The sequence below is a fragment of the Octodon degus genome, unplaced genomic scaffold (genome assembly GCF_000260255.1).
Source record: "Octodon degus isolate 3935 unplaced genomic scaffold, OctDeg1.0 scaffold00243, whole genome shotgun sequence".
Classification (NCBI taxonomy): domain Eukaryota; kingdom Metazoa; phylum Chordata; class Mammalia; order Rodentia; family Octodontidae; genus Octodon; species Octodon degus.
Window position 1 is genome coordinate 1214066 of NW_004524819.1, and position 6017 is coordinate 1220082.

Here is a 6017-nt window from a genome sequence, read left to right on the forward strand (position 1 = left end):
ATATATATATATCTTTCACTACAAAATGTTCCTTCATTTGTATCTCCTTTTTTATTTAGTTTTGTCAGAGAAGGGTATTCCACTGCTGTTTAAATATTGTAGGTATGTGAATTCAGCAAAATATTCCAATATAGTCCAGTAGTCCATAACAGTAGTGGGTTTTCCATAGGACTGGCAATGCCAGAAGTTGTTGACTTGAGCCTTTTACAGCTCAGCATATTAATATGGCTTTACTTTTTATACTTCATTTTTATACTTTTCTGCTGGATGGTTAAGACCAAGATAAACCAAGGCTTTTAAAGAGCAAAGGAATGTAATTTTGGAAAAAGTAGAAGAATGAAGCCTCCAAGTTTTGTGATGAGAAAATAAAGATAAATATATAGACATTAAGGCCATATATTTTCAGTTTAGCAATCACAAATTACAATAATCTAGGAGTACAGGTTTCTTGTGAGCTGGTTCTTGTGAAGAGGAGGAAATTTAAGAGGTAGACAACAGAAAGGCTCAGAACTCCAAAGTCTGCAGTGTCAAATGGTGAGCATCACTCTTTGACTTTGGATTTTCCTCTTTACTAGAGTTTGTATGCAGTGTGCGTCTGCTTTATGCCAAGAATCATACTAAGTACCAAATAGAATCCTCATAGCATCCCAGAAAGGTAAACCTTATTATTGATTTACAAAGGGGAAGCATATTTTTCCAAAAATATGACCTCACTGGAAAAATAATCAGCTAGAGATAAAACATGTCAGCCTCAATCACCATATCCTTGCCTTACCTGCCATCACTATTCTCTTGGTTGCTGGCTATTCTCTAAGATATTTTTTATCTCTAGTTTTCAAAGCTGATGATTTTCCAGCCAGCTTTCATTTTCAGGGAAAGAAGATAGTAAAAGTAATGAAGCTAAGCTTAGGATCCAGGTATCTGACTCCGTATTTCATAATTCCTTCTTGTATTCAAAAGCCAGACTCCTACAATGCCTTAGAGAGCCATAAAGTCTGGAGACCACAGGGAGCTTAGAGGTTACCTAGTACAGAATGACTCAATGAGTGATTCCCCCACCAAGAGCATCACTATCGCCTGTGAGATTCATAGAAACACACGATCTCAAATTTCATTCCACAGCTACTGAATCAGAATCTCTGACATCAAGGCCCAAGAGGCTTTGTTTTATTTAGCAAGCTTGCTATTTCAGTTTGGGGCACACTACAATTTAAGAAGCAGTAATGTAATAGACATAGTCCAGCCTATTCTCTTTGTTTCAAAAAGGAAGGAATAGAGGTCTGCTGACTTTACCATGGTTATGGCGCCAAAGTTGGCACTCAAACCAAGATCTCCCCATTCCTAGTCCAGTACCCTGTTTTTTTTTTCTGCTCATAATTCTCCTTTAGCCTCTCACAAAACGTGCATTGATGCCTTGGATGGAAACATCGACTTGTGCTCAGTGGACCTCTGGCCTAACCTAGAAAGTTCACTCTTGTCCATATCCGGTGCCTCCTGTTCACTCCTCCATGACTCACACAAAAGGCATTTCTCTATTCCGTTTGTCTTCCCATTAGCCCTCCTCTCCTCCTCTTCCTCCTTTCCTGTTCCATCTCCTCCTTCTACACAGTATTGCTTTGCTTTTCAAAATTGTTTTTGCATTTATTTACTATTTCATAGCAGTAGTTCTTAACCCTGACTGTAATTTGTAATCACCAGTGTAGCTTTTTTTTTTCAGAACCAGGAATTGAACTCAGGCCCTTGCGCTTGTCAGGCAAGCGCTTATTCCACTGAGCCATCTCCCCGGTCCCTTCACCAGTGTAGCTTTAAAAAGGTCCAGATGCCACAGCGCCATGCTTGCAGAGTGGGGTATGATTGGTTTGGGTCATAGCTGGAGCATTAGGAGTTTAAAAATATCCCCAGGTGAATATTGTGTACAGCCACAGGTTAGGAATTACTTTTTCCACAAATCCTGAGGAGATAGGTAGGACGAGTGTTGTCATCCTTTTCATAGATAAGGAAGCTCCGAGTCTGAGACATATGGTGAATTAGAGGGAAGAGAATGAATTCATGGAGTGACACGATGCAGACTGAGTTAGCAGATACTTCTGATGAGTCATTAAAGCCAGCAGTCAGTCTGTAAGAATGAAGTAAAACCGGTTTTCCTTTTTCTGATTTCTGATGTTCCATTGGGTTGTGTTTCTTAACATAAAAAGAGAAAAGAAACATCAGTGAAATGATATCTGGGGATACCAAATGTTTAAAACTGAAATTTCCTGCTGAATTTATTTAGTGACTGGAGGATAATTATAAACTTGAGCAGCCTGCTTCCCATTCCTTATTGCCCAGCATAATAATGGTCAGGCAGCAGCAGGAAAGCCAGATGGAGGGGCCTTGCTCATTCTGCACCAGCACACAGGCCCATTTGGAGACCAATTAGGAAAATAACAAACCTGGCCACATTGGCTAAAAGAGCTCCTCGTTGGGCTTTGTAAATTCAGACAGTTTCTCATGCATATAACACATCAGTAGAGAATTTTCCATTGTTCCTGCTTCTCTTATTTGGGAAATCTAATCATTTATGGTATACAACATTCTTGCCCTGTGATCTTTCCTAATCCCCTGTCTTTGAAAACTTCTTATACTTCTACAATCCAGTTTCTTACTTTTCCCAATACAAAGCATCTGCTGCAGCCAGTGTCTAGATTCCCATAATATTTTGTTTCTTGAAGTGTGGTCCACGACCAGCATGGTCAGTCTCAGTGCCATCTGAGGGCTTGCTAGAGATAGAATTCTGGCCGTACTGTAGACCTACAGATTAGAATCTTCATTTTTTTGTCAAGTTTCAAGTGATTTGTGTGCATGTTTTGGTTAGAGAAATATTGCTTGAATGCACAGGGTTTTTTTTAGCCATGTATGCCTTTTTTTCTCGTTTCTTTTGTTTTTTCACTTCCTACTTATTCTTTAAAGTTCTGCTTATTTATTGGTGCTTTATGAAACCACCAATATTTACTGGCATCCTCTTACTTCTTGAGATCACTCCTTTTAGAACTTAAATGAATCCCAAACATTTAATTATTTTAGTGGTTCACATGTCTAGTCTAATCTTTTTTTTTTCTTTCTTTTTTGGTGGAACCAGGGATTGAACTCAGGTCCTTGCACTTGCCAGGGAAGTGCTTATTCCACTAAGCCATCTTCCCGGCCCCTAGTCTAGTCTTTTTGTTTGTTTGTTTGTTTGTTTGTTTTGTTTTATTTTTTTTCTGTATTTTAGGGAAGGGTTTACAGGGTGTTCAGGGTCTCACTACTAGATCAGACTCATAGTGATCTGCCTGTTTACAGTCTCCCAATATCTGGGATTACAGGTACGTGTCACCACACCCAGTCTCAATTGCTGTCTCGCTGCACCCCAGGGGTGGGGCCGGCACAGAAGCCTGGGGATAGAACCCTAGGCCCTTGATCTTGCTTGCATGCCCTTTAATCCACTGAGCTATTTGGCCATCCTTAAGTCTAATTATTGAGAATGTATGTTTTGCCAAAGTGAATCACACTTGCTTTGCATTTAATACTGAAGAATTGCTTGATTTATCAAGATTAGTTTACTGCTTCAAAGTCTTCCTTTAGCCCTACTTTGTCTCTTAAAGGTTCCTTAATACTTTCTCTGCTCCTGATGTTATGGATCAACACAGCTTCTCCAAGTTTATGTCTTGTTCATCCCTTAAGTAAATGTCCACCCCCTCCCTTGGGTCATTTCCTGGGAGGCGTGACATTTCCCAATAACCTAGTGAGCTCCAAGTAAGCTACAACCTCAAAGTGATGACAAAAGTAAAAGCTATCCACTTGTGAATATTGACTTTGGTCCAAAAACAAAAAAAAAAATCCCTGACATTTTAATTTGATATAATTTATACTGAGAATTTAAAATACATAAAATTACTTTTAAGTATGAGATATTTTTGTTGTTGTTTGTTTGGTTTTGTTGGAGTACTAGTGATTGAACTCAGGACTTTATGTTTGCCAGATAGACGCTTATACTGCTGAGCTATATCCCCAGTCCTGGGATATTATTACACCCTTTTATCTGAAGAAAACTCAGGATTCTTTTGTGTTCTCTCATGTGAGATACACCATGCAGTGGTATCTCCTTTAGTGGTCCCATGTCCTGAGGCAAGAAATATAACTTTGAGGCTGCCATCTTGCTGAATTCTAGGAAAGAGAGGGCACACATACTAACTACCCATAAGCTCCCAAACTATCATCTGTGGGACTACTGTATCTCTTTTAAGGCTTAGCATAAGAGGGTATAGGTAAGAAAGCAAGAATGTTCACCTGATTTTCAACTTTTCAGTTTCCTTTGCAGTCAAATTTTCCCATTATAAACAACTTACATCTCCATTCTGATTCTACATGTCATTCAAATCTATTGGTATGTGGTTATTCACCTGAATTTGCCAAAGTACACAGGCTCTAACATCTCAAAAGTATCTTACCTCAAACTTGTTATCCATGAGTATTAGAAATCATTGTAATGGTAGCTGGGGAGATAGCTCAGTAGAATAAGTGCTTCCCTGGCAAGCTCAAGGGCTTGAGCTCAGTCCCTGGTTCCGAAAAAAAAAAAGAAAACAAGAAATCATTGTAATGTTCATTGGTCATCAGATGACTTGATTCTCTATCTGAGCAGAAGCCTATTCTACTGTCACAAAGGAGGGTAAAAGTATTGGCAGCAAAATAAATTGCTGGAGGAAGACACAACTTAACATCGACTTTTTAGTCTGTAATATCCATAGTTGGTATGATAATTAAAATGACTATGTATTCTATGTTGAAGAACACAGACATTTTGGACTGTTGTACCATAATGTTGGTGGTAGTTGAACAAGTTTTGGGGTGGGAAGTCTAAATTCTCCTGAAAATTGTTTCAGATGAAAAAATGGTTCAGTGAAACTTGACTGTCAGGTTGGCCTGAGTACTGTAGCTAAACATGAATAATTCATATTAATTGAACTGCCCTTTAAGATGCTTTCTTCATATCTTCTGAAGTTCTTTACTTCTGTTTTTTCATAATGGCTAACCTTAGCTGTAAACTCTATGGGCTGGAAGAGATGCCTAGATAAGTAAAGTATGCTGGGTGTGGCTGCACGGGTCATGCCGGCATGACATTGGGGACTATATACCAGACCCCTTCTTCTCTCTTTCCCTCTTTCTTGCCTTCTGACCAGCATGAAGTAAGTGCCTTCCCTTTGCCGTGGTCCTCTAGCATGGTTCTGCTTTAAGACAGTTACTATGGATGGACTGAAAAGTCTGAAGCCATGAGTCAGAAAATCTTTTTCTTCTTTAAACGGTGGATGTTAGATATGTTGTCCCAGAAACAGAAAGCTGATTACATTACCTACTTCCAAAAATAATAATAGTCTGGTGGATTACAATAATAATACATAAGTACAATGAACCATTAACCATTCAGCAATGAGTAATGTTTAAGAAGAATGTTGATAGCAAATCCTCTAGAGTAGAGAAAATCACTGCATTAATTACCTCTAATTCTTGTACTTTATGCCTATTATGAAATGTTTGCTTATTCCTTTATGAGAAAACAAAACTTTTCAATTTGCTGCTAAGAGAGGAACTTAGCACTTGGGCCTTTGTAGAGAGGTGTTAGAAAACTATGACAACTATCTTCAATAGCAGTTTTGCAAAATCTTCCTGTTTCAACCTTTTCTTCAAACATAAACCAGGGTGTGGAGAGCTTCCTACTACCCTGCGCAGGCGGGACCAGTCCCAGCCCAGGCACAACGTGGGGCGAACCCTCTCCCAGCCCCTTGGGCCACCCCCCACCACTCCGCAGTGCCTCCCCCACCACGCCCGCTGAGTAGGATTTTCTGCCGAGTTCCGGGAGCCCCCAGACCCAGTCCTAGTCCAGGTCCGGTGAGTGTGCGGAGAGCTTCCTCTTCCTCCTACTTCACCTTGCCCCCTCCAGGCACAGCTCAGGCCTGGCATACACGCCTGAGGTGTAATCCTGGAGCTGCAACCTCTGCAGGGGA

General features: G+C 40.0%; 1 protein-coding gene across 1 annotated transcript in view; it reads left to right on the forward strand.

Annotated features, from left to right (window-relative positions):
- The window catches only part of Lancl3 (LanC like 3), a 166310-nt gene that overhangs the window by 131490 nt on the left and 28803 nt on the right, over positions 1-6017 (forward strand). The window lies entirely within an intron of this gene.